Source organism: Nesoenas mayeri (genome assembly GCF_963082525.1).
Source record: "Nesoenas mayeri genome assembly, chromosome: 1".
Lineage (NCBI taxonomy): Eukaryota > Metazoa > Chordata > Aves > Columbiformes > Columbidae > Nesoenas > Nesoenas mayeri.
The window spans coordinates 105,176,540-105,189,887 of NC_137541.1; positions in this window are offsets into that span (position 1 = coordinate 105,176,540).

A 13,348-nucleotide genomic window follows, 5' to 3' on the forward strand; every position below is an offset into this window, starting at 1 on the left:
AATTCAACAAAAATTCATAAGATTGAAAAAATTCACACTCAATGTCTTCAAACAGGTACACTACTATTATTTCAAAATGCATTTTGTCCTGACTTTGCATCGTAAAGCACCTACAGGCACAGATTATGCTGAGCCATGAGGTGGGATATTCATGGAATCAGTAAGTGATGAGAAGAGATTATTACCTTCATACACACAGCGGGGAGAAAACCGATATTTGAAAGAAATGCTGCAGTCCCTGGAACCACATGGTTGGACCTCCCCTGAGCCCTGTCTGATCCAGCTACATTGCCATCTTGCACAGCAATCTTTGCAGGGTTAGGACAGTGCAGGGCGAGGCCAGATCAAGTCTCTTTGTCCATTAGGATTTAGGTAGAGCAGGGAGTTCTGCCCAAGTCAGGGATTAATTTCGTACTGTGTATATATATGTACTTGTATGTGTATATATATGTGTGTACATACATATATACATAGAAGAGTATGTATATTTGTGTGTATGTGCAGGTCTGTGTACATATTGTACATTTGTACATAACCAAATTACATCTTCTATCTGTTTCATTTTAAACCAAGTTTCTTTCATCACATGGTGGAAGAGCAGGAAAAGTACCTACTAGAAGTGAATGCCTTAGCCAACACCCAACAGTGCAGTTTTCTTGGAGCTTATTAAGGCACTACTTGGATTTACGAGCTGACCCCAGAGAACTAAAGGAAACACTGGCTCATACTCTTCCTCTTCAACTGGTGGTTGCAGTGGTAGTTCCCAGGCTTTGTCACTTCTAGAAATGCATTTGTGGTCCTCACCCATAATGAATGAGACCTTATTTTCAAATCACGGGTCCATAAATATTTTTCTTGCTGCTTGTGACAATGCAGGTTCCTGGGTCTCCCCTGCTTCTATATCTTCCCTGTGTGGTGTCCATCACAGCCTCTCTCCGGCACATACAGACCTTCTCCTCAAAGAAGTATTTTCTTTTTGACCTTGCATAGATTTTCTGTGTCACATACATTAATAAGTTTGGTACTTTTTACTTTTTGCAGAGACTCTCATTATAATTTTTGCTTCTTATAGTAGAGGCACAATGAGTAGAAAGGCTGAATTAGCAACACAGAGAACAGAGTGAAAAAAGAAAGAAACACTGCTTCTCTTCCAATTTGCACAGTTATATGCCCTTCTTTTTGCTGTGATTTCCCCACCTACCATATGGACAGTCAGGAAATGAACACGTTAGGTTCCTAAAGCCTTTGTTATAAAACACATACTGCTGTTTCCCAAGATTAAAGCTGTATCGATTATGCCTGCATTAGTAATGAAATGTGAGTCCCTGGAGCTGTGAGCTCTAGAGAGCTCCAGAGGGAAGGTTCAAGCCCTGAAAAAATTGCTTAATTGTGAGCCCAAGCTCTCCTTCATTTCATTTGGAAGTGTGGGGCATGCTCAGAGCAGAGAATGTACCCACCTTCTCTGCTGACCAAAAATCTTGCTTCTCTGAGTTAAACTATAGATATCCTTATAATGTGCAGCCAGATTACAGCAAAGAGTAGCTAGAAACACATGGGTCAAGAGTTTGATCTCTTGAGCTCTTGCTTCAGCTAGTAGCTCAGACATACTTACAAACACAGTGTGCTGGTTTTGGTTTGGTATGGCAAAAAATATTATATATGATAAAATTATTTACCATCTAGAGCCACTTGCTTCTTAAGCATCATTTTGATATGAATGGCATCATCAAGCTAAATCCCCCAAATAAAACATCCCAAAGTCATGGGATTCCTATGGGGACTTTACAGCTTTACTGAGTGCCAGGAATATGCAAGAAAGCTTTGATTTGTTTAGCCTCCTTAGTTGCAAATCTTTTTTGGAAGCAAGCAGAAAATTCTCCAGCAACAAGGGAACATGTTTTAACATCAACCTGGATCTCAAGATAAACAGCATGCTCCTTCAAATACAGATCAGAAACTGCTTACACAACACAGAGACACGCTAGAGCTTTTAGTCATTACAATGCTATTTTCCATTTAAATAGCACCTACATCCCTAAGTTCTTGATAAACAGAGCTAGCTACAGAAATCACTTCATTGTTATTCAAATGCAACCATCCTCAGTGGATAAAAGTGCACAGTGATGTTGAACCCATGATACTCAATATTACTTTTTGTGTCTACAGCATATCTTATAAATGAAATCACTTTTTCGCTCCTTAAAAAATTTAAATTTTTATAAATAATTCAGTGAAATGTTCCACTATCTTGATTTTTTATCCCATTTGCTAATCATTTTTTAAATTTTGCACATCAATTATTCATTACATACATTATTTACTATCTTAGACAAGTATAATTCTTTTAATTATTGTTGTTAGGACAAATATTGCTACAAATAATGAAAACATACTGCTGGTGGATCTCTCTTGGCATGCAAATTCAGCATTGGTTTCTGAAGATGTAAACCACAGAATCACATAAAATGTTTGGAAAACTGGACATAAAACATAGTATGTGTTTAATTTGACTTCCAAATCAGAGCTAGAAATCCTAGCTTTCCTTTGGAGCTAAAGAAGAGAAATAGGCATTTTTAAGACCATGATTCATCTGACCAATTTCAGACGTCTGCTCTGAGAGAACAAACATTGGGTCTTTAGGGTCAGCCTTTACTGACTGTAAAAGGGAGCCCTAAATGATGAGCAGAGATGTGTGTCTGATTAATCACCTGAAACCCACCCTAAAAGTATGGCTATATTCACAGTCAAGTGACCCAATTCTGACTACCCGCCAGTGTTGTGTGCTCTGTACTGCACGGCCTTTGGATGCAACAGCTCAGGGTGAAACCTCTTCACTCCAGCTCTCTACAACTACCTGAAAGGAGGTTGTAGCATGGAGGGTGTTGGTTTCTTCTCCCAGGTAACAAGGGATGGGATGAGAGGAAATGGCCTCAAGTTGCACCAGGGGAGGTTTAGATTGGGTATTAGGAAAAAATTATTCACGGAGGGGTTTGTCAGGTGTTGGAACCAGCTGCCCAGGGAAGTGGTTGAATCACCATCCCTGGAGAAGTTTAAAAGACATATAGATGAGGCTCTTAGGGACATGGTTTAGTTCCAGAGTTAAGTTAATGGTTGAACTCGATGATCTTGAGGGTCTCTTCCAACATTGTATGATTCTATGATTTTATATTGTATTATGTTAGCTCAAAACCCCATAAAAGCAATTTTCTTCTCCAGCCTGTAAACTTGAGCCCTGAGACACTAGCATATGTCACATTGCCCTCTAAGGCAGTAATTTCCAGCCAATGAGCAAGGCAAACATCTGGGACAGTCATGTGTTAAATCACAGCAGTTGAATCTGCCAGAGCTTGTCTGCAGGAATACTAAATCACTGGCATCATTTCCAGAGGTACCTGTTGGTTTTTTTTTTCTTTAGAAAACTGCTGTGAAATCTCTGAGCAGGGTGAAGAAGTTGTCCCTTGGAGAAATTAATAATATTGTCCAGTTCTTGCGTCTTTAATTTCCTTTCCTCAAATCAAGTCTCTCCTCCAGAAGCTTTCCTTCTCTTACAATAGTTCTGAGTGTGCAGTGTTTTCATTTTCCCTTCCTCTCACCCTCACAGAAACTTCCATTTGCAAACATCCCATCAGCATGGTTGGGGACCAGAGAGACTTCTGTCAGTAGCTTTTGTTGCCATAGGCAGGTTGGCAGTTTTGCTTAACAACAGAGTCTCTAAATCAAAGCTAACAAAACCTGAATCATAAATTCATAGAATCATTTTTATTAGAAGAGACCTTTAAGATTATGGAGTCCAACCATTAACAATCTCAACATGCAGTTGCTGGAGGATGATGTTTGATCTCAACAGCAAATAACGGCTTTTGTCAGAGAGAAGAGCAACAATACTCCACTTTCACCATTTGGTGTCAAAAGTCTCTCAGTGAAGACCTGCCTAAGTGTCTTTGTATGCTTCAAAACAAACATTGACATTGTTTTCTGAACTGGCTTTAAACCTTGTGTACTACAGTCCATGCAAAAAGAATCTGAAAACCGAAAGTTTTTTTTTTCAATTCCTTGTGATTCCAAGCCTTTCTTGGGAATTTTCTTTTATCCGGTCTCATGGGCTGTAATCATAGTTTGTCAACACTACCAGGTTACTAGTGTAGTGGAATGATCTCATGTGACAAGTGCACACCAGTAAGCAGAGGGAAGGTGTAGAGACAGCAAAAACCTCAACCTAATACTTGAGAGCTGTGGTAGTTTTATCTTTTTCACCACAGTCTACCAGAATTTGGCTAACTGTAAGGTAGTCTTGTCAAATACCAAATTTAAGTGAAACCCAAGTCCAGGCATAAAGCAGATTTCAATTTCTCTCTCCTCCACTTTTATAACTTCTTATTGTTAGTTTTGAAAAAAAGTGAGAATTCTTTGGTTTGCTGGCAAATCTTTTTGGTTCCCAAACTTTTCAGTGTGAAACAGCCATTTTTGAAGAAAGCAAAATAATTTCCACAAAGACATTAATTTTGTTAAAAAAACAATTGTCATTTAAAAGAAAAAGAAAAAAGTTTTGATAGTTTTTCATCAATCCCAGTTATTAGACCAGCATGGAGAAAACCCAAATAGATCACAAGCAAGTTCAGCATCACATTGTTTAGCCAAGTCAGCCCTGCTAAGCAGTAGTCACAGTGTCAGGTCCCATTCAGAGCATATTTCCCACTATGCAGACTGTCAACAAACCCGTCACCTTCCCAGGCCCAAAGGCCTACAGTGGATCTTACCAAACCAAGCCAACTTCCACACCTCCCCCTAGCTGACCTCTATTTCTGCTGCCTATCAGCACCAGGACACAACAACAAAAACAGCCAAAGAGTGTCAGAAAGGCAAATGGGAGGGTGATAAAAGGTTCATAGACTGGAGGTATCTAATTAAGAGGCTCCTCTGCTCTGGTGCTTCCCTTCCCCATTTTCACTGGGGTTAGATGTTCACTGCTCATGTAGCACATTGCATTGCAATAAAGTCTTTCACCCACACTCACAGGCTGCTTTCCAGACCTTATTGAAGCTTACCTCTAGAAATTTTCCTGACGTGACATATCTTTCACACTTCTGCCTGTGATGGGAACAGCCAGCATGCTCCAGCTGTTCTCAGAACCATAGCCACAAAGGGCTTTACTATGGGGAAAGTTACCAACACTTTATCACTACTGCAAAATGCAATTTGTGGGTTTGCACAAAAAGTAGCCCATGATCCCTTAAACCGTTGTCCTTAACTGGGGCTTCTGTTGGCTTCTGAAAATAGCCTGCACAAAGCTACACTGCCAGCTTGATTGCTTGGGCTATAACGGCAGAGAGATAAAATGTCCCTGGACCTTGCATCTGGTTCTGTTCCCTCCGACATCCTGCTGATATAGCAGGTGCTCTCATTTTAGTTTGGCAAAGATTATTAGCAAATTACTAAGGTGGGTGAAATTACTAGACTCTCCTGAACAACATACTTGTGTCTCTGCCTTGCTCCTGAAAAATGGCATGGGGTGCTATGGAGAAGAAGGTGTGTAGAACAGCCTAAGTCAAGGCCAAAAGTTCCCATCTGAATATTCCCAACGTTATCTTCAGTCCTAAGAAGTCCACAGACCTGGCATGAGGCAGATTGGCTGCTCAGATCAGGAGTTATCCATATTTTCTGTCTTGAAAATACAAAGTTGAGACTGCAATGAGCAGCAATCTACAGCAGTAGTGTGCCTTTGTAGGTCCTTCCTTTGTTGTCTCCAAGCACAGCTTAGCTTTTGTTTTGCATAAGCCTGGAAGTCCTCTGAAACAGCTAACGGATGCTGATTCACAATGCTGATATTGTAGAAATAAGAGTTTCCCTTCCTAAAGGATTATGATCTGAGCACAGTGGTAAGTATACAAGCTTGTCCTAGTTACCACCCATCCAGCTTGGCCATTTATCTGAATATCTGATGTTGTGGCAGAAGGGAAGCCACTTCTGGAAACCAATGTACAGAGTGCAATGCATACCTGAAGCTGAAGCATTCCGGCCAAAGTGTGTGGCAAGACCACCTAACCCTCCCCTTCCCCCAGCTGTAGGAACATCTCTGGTGCATGACAGGCTCCATCTGACTTCTTCTGAGACTACACCTAACCTGGCATGGGGATCACTCTGTACCACATCCCAGGGTTGTCCCCTGTGTCCTAGACATGGGACCACAGAGTCTCCCTGGGACTCCAACTGCCCTTTGGCTGGTGGTGGAGAGTGAAAGTTCTGCACCCATGTCTTCCACTGGCAGATGTGAAGGGAAGCAGTGGGGGTCAAACCACATGCTCCTGTGTCCTCCTAGCCTGAGCACCCCCTCAGGCTGCTTGCAGGTGCCAGTTCTCCACACATCCTCCCTCTTCAGGAACAGACTTGGAAGCTGCCTGCAGCTGCAGACCACAAAACAAGAGTTCCCCACATCATTCTCCATCTTGAAAAGGTGAGCGGGTTGCACCCAGATAATATTTTCTTGTCTCCTCTCTTCATGACACTGTTGTGGCAGGCATCTGAAAGTTTAGCAACCTCCTCGCTCAGCTCACTGTTTCTTCTGACAACTAAGTTTGCTAGAGGTTTATACTGGCAAAGAGAATTACCTGCTGAAATGTCCCAAAGATGGGCCTTTTTATTTGGTACGCTTTAAGATACATCTGAAAAAAAATAATAAATCACTAATACGTGATTTCATGGTCAGTGGCAAAAACATATTTCTTTCCAAGCTGCTGCAAGCATGAAAAACCTAGGTATTTCTCATCCATTTACAATGGGACATTAGCAGGCAGGGAAATTTTCTGCACAGAATGAGTCATTTCAGCTCAAAGACTTCAACAAATGTCAAATGAGCTTCCATTCCCCCCAGATACGTGGCAGAGCATCTCAGTACCTTGCTACCACGGCTGCTCATAGTGGGTGGGAGGGCAGCGCTTCAGGGCCAGAACTGAAAAGCATTCACTTCCAGCAAAAAAGCAGTGTCAGGCTCAGGGTGAAATTTCTGGCCCTATCTACACCAACAGCCTGTGTGAACCTGCTTGTGGAAACAAGCTGATGTTACTCGTTAGCATTGTTTTAGAGGAAAGTTTTCACTGAAGTCTTGGAAAGCCCTGGCTAAAAAAATTAATTCCTGAGTCACTGTCATTATTCAGGATGCCATGTTTCATATATATGCCTTGCTGTAAATCTGTAGTGACGCTGAAAGTACAAGTAGCAAAACCAGAATTATCTCGCTCATTAATTAGGGACTAGTCTGGGATATTTGGGCATGAGTGATCTTTGACAGGTAGTCAGTGATGAAAGGAACAAAGATCCTGGAATAAACCCAAAATATCTTCACACACATCTCAGGCTACGGGCAGCTGGAACTCACCTTCTGCAACTGCTAAAAGCAAGCGTCTCTCTGCAAGATAATAAGGCACAAATAATAAGCAATGGATGTGCCTCTGGGCAGCGTCCTTTAGAACATTTCAGCTTACATTGTGATGGAGACAGCAGAAAAGGGAACAGTAGTGTTTATACAGAGTTTGAGGATGATCTTCAAGCAGCCAGTGACTCACGAAGGTCCATCTGAAAAGTGGACATATTTTTTGAAACCTGTTTGAAGATAGCTATACCCTGGTTTAATATTTGAAACAATATTTAGTCAGTCATGTTCTATAACCCTGCCACGTTCCCTGTCCTCAGCCAGTGTTACACTACTATTAATATTGTTCTTTTAATACTTCTCTTGCAATTGCCATAACTAGTTGGTATACTATTTTTTTTTCTGTTAATGCATAAAATGTGAAAAAATATGCCTTATTTTCACTGTTAATAAACCCTATCACTATCATGGGGATTGCTACACTAGCCTTCAAAGAAACACAGGGCCATTGTCACTACCAATAACCATTTGTGTGTTGTGACTACAGTAAAAGAGCTATTTAGTCAGCAGCTATTGCGAGGAAAGTGCAGTGAACTATGATTGTTAACATCTTAGCTCTAAACTATCTTTCTCCAGGATTCAGTAAGTTCATGAGTCTGCCTTCCCCAAACACAAAGCATAAAGCATGTTCCTCACCATCCTAGAAAAAACAAAAAAAACCCCAACCAACAAGACACCCCCTCCCCCCCAACTTTGGAATAACATTTCTGAAGTTAGTCGAGCACAACATGGGCATCATACAATAAGTTACAAGGACTGTGGAGTCTTTAATTCTTCCCTTTGTAAGAGAAAAAGGCATGTTTTACTCACAAACACTCCTACGGCAGAAAATAAACGTTAGAACAAGTTTTCTCTGGTAATCTCTAAATCTCCCTCCCTTCCCATCCTGTCTGTTATGGCATGTTAACCTCTATAGCCAGCAGGTAGACCTGGCAGGAAATGATCCACCCACCACAAAAACACACTGCTGGCAAGTCCCTGGTAACACATGGCTAAAAATATGGCAGGATGCTGCAAAATGCACCTACCAAATCCAAAAAACTCAGGACGTAGTCAATATAGCCTTTTTTTTCCTTACTGACCTTAGTTTTCATCTTATTTTCTGCAAGTTTGGGTTAGCAGAATCACAGGCAGTAGTGTGGCTGGCTTTGGGCTGGCACCACGCTCCAACATGATGCACTGTCTTGCTGGTGACAGCGGCAGCAGCAACTCCTGCCTTTAGGCAAGAACAGATGCCTGGAAAGGAGAAGACAACCCTCATCCCCCCAGCTCCCTGGGGCTGGGATGCTAAGAGCAGTGGAGCAGCTCCCAGAGAGGCCAGCTGAGCTGGGGAGGCTGCTTGACCTCCAGGTTTTGTAAAACATGCTGTAGCCCAAAGCACAGTCTTGGTTAGGGAAATTACTGGGCAAGGTCCTGTGGCTTGTGTTATGGAGGAGATCAGACAAAATAACTGCAGCCTTCAGACCTGAAAGGCTATTAAAGGGCAGGATGTTTCTTCTCTCATTGTCTTCAGATCTTTCTTTCCCACTAAATCTCTGCTTCTGGGGTAAAGGATAAATCTAGAAAGCCATGTATATTAGTCCATTAGGCTGTTTCAAGAAAACATGGGTTTAGACCCAGACCTTCCTTTCCCCACAAGGACTGGTTTGGGAGTCTCATTTTTCCCCTGTTCCTAGTCACCACATAGTTTGGTACATCTCGTAGCTAAAAGCAATAAATACCTCGTTACCATAAATACAAAAGTCACTTAATTTTTTTACATAGATAGAACATAATTGGATTTCTCAGACCTCAGTTTTGTCCTTGAACGAAAGTGAGCCAAGTTAGGCTTTGTGATTCTGGCAACCCAAATTTGTAAAAGATAATGTCACAGACTCAGTCTAGGTGCATAATGCCAAAAATTGTTATTGAAATTTCTGGATATATAAGTTTAATTAACTGAAAAATAAGTTCAAAATCTTCCACACGTGAAACTTTATCCATTCCTATTAAGTATATATATTAGTTGCAATGGTTTGCTAACTACTCTTGCTTTAGCTGACTCGTTAAAATGCTAGAATGACATGTTCTGCTGATTCATTTCCCTCCCCACTTCCAGAGGTTATTCTAAAATGAGTATGCAAATTATGCTCTTCCACCATTCCTGGTACCTTTTATTGAAGATTTTTCATTTCCAAACCTGACATAGTTTCCTGTTTGCTTGCAAAGTGCATTATGAGTTTCTACAAATAGTTCAAAGTATAAGGACAAAGGAATTTTCAAGAAAGAAATCAAATTAGACAGAAGGTCTGTGTAGAATAATCTATATTTGACATTAACATATCATACATCTCTTGTGAAACATTAAAAAAAATCCCAGTGAGGAGCAATTGGTGTGTGGAAAAAGTCAATTTCTGAAAAAAAACACAAAGGCATCATGAACTGTCAGTTCAGCATATAGGTCAGTGTCAGCTGGATTTTTCAGCTAAGAGTCAGTGAATATGTTTTGTTTTCATTAGTATCAGACTTGCCCTGATGCCGTGCTGAGACACAGAACCGCAGTTTTCAATCCAATAAAGAATGGAGGGTTGTTAAATGTCAATAGCAGAGTTGTGCTGCAGGAGGCAGAGGTCAGATTTGGGACAGAAAGGTGTTGAACATCCCCTGGATCTCCTGCCTTGCAGAGCAGACAGCAAGTGGAGGACAGAGAGTGGCACTGAGGGGACAACGTCCCCTTCACAAGGGTTTACGCAGGGGCAGCACAACACTAATTTCTACCATGGGCGGTGAGAAGTCTACATACCATTAGATGGATGTTGACCAGGCTGGAGTTCCCTGGAGGAAGACAGAGTTAGGAGGAGATGAGCTCCCAGTACCACCATCCAAAGTGCCATGGGCATGTCCCATTACAAGAAAAGGTAGCACACAGGTGGACAGATGGACAGAGATCCTCCCTCTGAGCCTGCTTCTGCCTGGGAAGATGGGATGTTGGCACCTCAGGGCAGATGTGGGGAATTTCAGCTCCTGCAGTATGATCACAAGTTTCAGCAGCTTAGCACTTTCTCCCATTTTTAATTTCACTCTGTGGATGGGAGATTCAGTCAGACAGACAGAAAATCAGGGACTAGCGTATCTGCTATGAAAATTTGAATCCTAGAGAGGATGAAGGGTTGTTAAATGCCAATAGCAGAGTTGAAATGTAGGAGACAGAGGTCACCTTGAACATGACAGGTTGGTCAGGAGATCAAAACAGAGATCTTTCAGGGGATAAAATAGAACGTAACTTTAATTTCCTACCTACCATGAGAAACTTTGCTCATTAAACCCTTTCAAAATGTGTTGGTCTATTTATTTTCACTGTTGTATGCCCCTGAGGAGGTGACTCACTAGCCAAACTGCTTGCAGATAACTCTGGGAAAAAGCAATCTCAAGCTACAGGGAAACCTATGGAGCCAGGTTTTGGGCCAGGATGCTGAGTTAACAACCGGGGGGATCAAGAACATCGATCGCCACAAGTGTCTTCACAAATTAGCGCAAACTGTGAAGAGCAGCATGTGTCCTGCTGTGATCACACACAGAGAAAACCGCTTATGTGCAGCCAGGCAGAAAGCAAGCAGAGATGCCATGCCTGGAGACAGCCCAGACAGCACCTGGCATGGCCCAATGCCTTGCTCCAGCTCTGCATGAACACTGTGGCCAGTACAGTCCTGCTCTCACAAGGATGCACCAGCTGAGGAGCCTGTGAGCACGACACGTGCCATGGGGGTGATGGCTCTAAGCACGAAGGCCCTCCCCTGGGGCTAGGGAGGGCTGAGATGTGCAGGTTTGGAGCGGGAGGAACCCCAGTACAACAGAGTGAGGAGAGAGGGAAATAACACATCCAACATAAGGAGGCAGGCTGACCGTCACTGAGATGCCTGCTTTTGAAGTGTTAGATTCCTCAAGAAGGAAACTAAAAACCAATTTCTTAGTGACAGAGAAGAAATATGTGAATCCAGGAGAGGGCTGATCAGGAAAGACATGCTTATGAACAAGACTGTAGTGGTGTGAGAAAGATACAGTGGAAATAAAACAAAACAAAACAAAAAAAAAAAGGGAATTGCAAAGATGCTTGGAGACATGGGAATACATCTACTGGTAAAATGTTGATTGTTGATATGAAGACCCCTTATTTTGAAGATAGGGCTGATACAAAGCCCATTTAATTTAATTTTGCTTTGAATCATGAGCAATGATAGAAATACACTGAGTAACGAATGATGTCTCAAAGTCTACATCTGATTAGGTTAAAATCTGTGAAGTCCTCATCACTGACATTTCTGAGTCCACACTGGATCTCTCATAATAGGTAGATAAGAAAACTGAAAACTGGCCCAACAGATTAAGAACAACAGAAGGAAGTCTTTAGGGTTTATACTGCACATCAGTAATCTATTTAAGACACTTCTGCAAAATACTTTATGGCTTAGCGAGCATCCATAGCCCAAGCTCATGCCTTACGCTGCAAGTCAGTGTCTGTACTTAGTATCAATGTTCGTGGCTCAGAAAAGGTTTTTCAATAGCCAGCGTGTCATGTAATCATTCCTGTGGAGATATGCAGTGTTTTTTACTGAAGTAGATAGTATTGGCAGTTGCTATGGGTAAAGTCATAGAGATGTGGTATAGCAGTGGACATTGCAGCACAAAAAAATGTCTTTGTTCCCAGGAAAACCATATATTACCCAAATAACTGGTTTCTGTCAATGATCATAGAATGACAGAAGACCCTACCTGTTTTGAAGGAAAGAGACGTCGTGAGATCAGTCAACCCTTCTCCCGCCTGGGGAAAAGAAGCTGTATCCACACCCAACAGATGTTTTTCAAATTCATTCTGAAAAACCACCGCCAAGTTCAGTAGTCTCCTAGAAAATTGTCCCAGTCTTTCCCTATCCTCACGTGAGATGGCATATTTGCATGAAAACTAAATACCTCCTCTAGCTGCTTCTTAAGTAGTATTTCCATGCATTGTTACAACATAAAGTCAATGAGAATTAAATGGGTAATTTAATCTTTTGAGACAGGAGCGAAAAAGTCTAGGTAAAGTTTCTAATGAAATTTCTTAATGTCAGGACTTCTGAGCTTCTATTCTGATTTATGAAGGCTCTGTTCCCTTCAGACTCTCTGATACAGAGGATTTTGGGAAGAATGATGTCTCCAGGAAGAAGGAAAGGTGAGGTGATTTTTTGATGGGAAGCTAATATCACCAATAAATATAGCGCAGCTTCTGCTGCTTCTTAACATAAATCTTTCTGAGAGGCTGAACAGACTTTGCATTTCCTTAATGGAGATACATTTTTTCAATTTAAAATCCTATGCAAGTGAAATACTGCTTTCATTGATGATCACAGTAGGAAATCAATTCAGCAGTACACATTCTGAAATAGATCCTATAAATTGCCTTAGCTCCTTGATTGCAGTGCAAGTCTGACAACCCACACAGCTGAGTCTCTGCCTCTCTATTTAGATAGTAGGTGGTATTCTGGCTGCCACCTTACAAACAGAGCAGGTAAACCGGCAGAAAAGACAAGACTGAGAGAGATCTGCTGACATCAGATTAATACAGACATTTCTTTCTTGATAGTATTTGATTTTCAGAAGCTCTTGAGAATTTATAGTTCAAATTTCTGAGATTCATGATACACTGTACTACACAAGGTCATTCATGTCACTGACAACTTCACGGGCAATAGCTCTTTCCATCAGATAGCACTCAATATGTGAAAACACAGGTGGAAAACTACATCAATTTTTGGCTATAACATTGCAGGTCCAGTCTCATGAACTGCTGGGAGCACAATTTATCTTACTTGTGCTGAATTAATCATAAGAAACTACGGGAAATGTTAGACCTGTGTCTCAGAGAGGCAGCTGCTGCTGGAGCAGGGACAGGATCTCCAAGGCTGC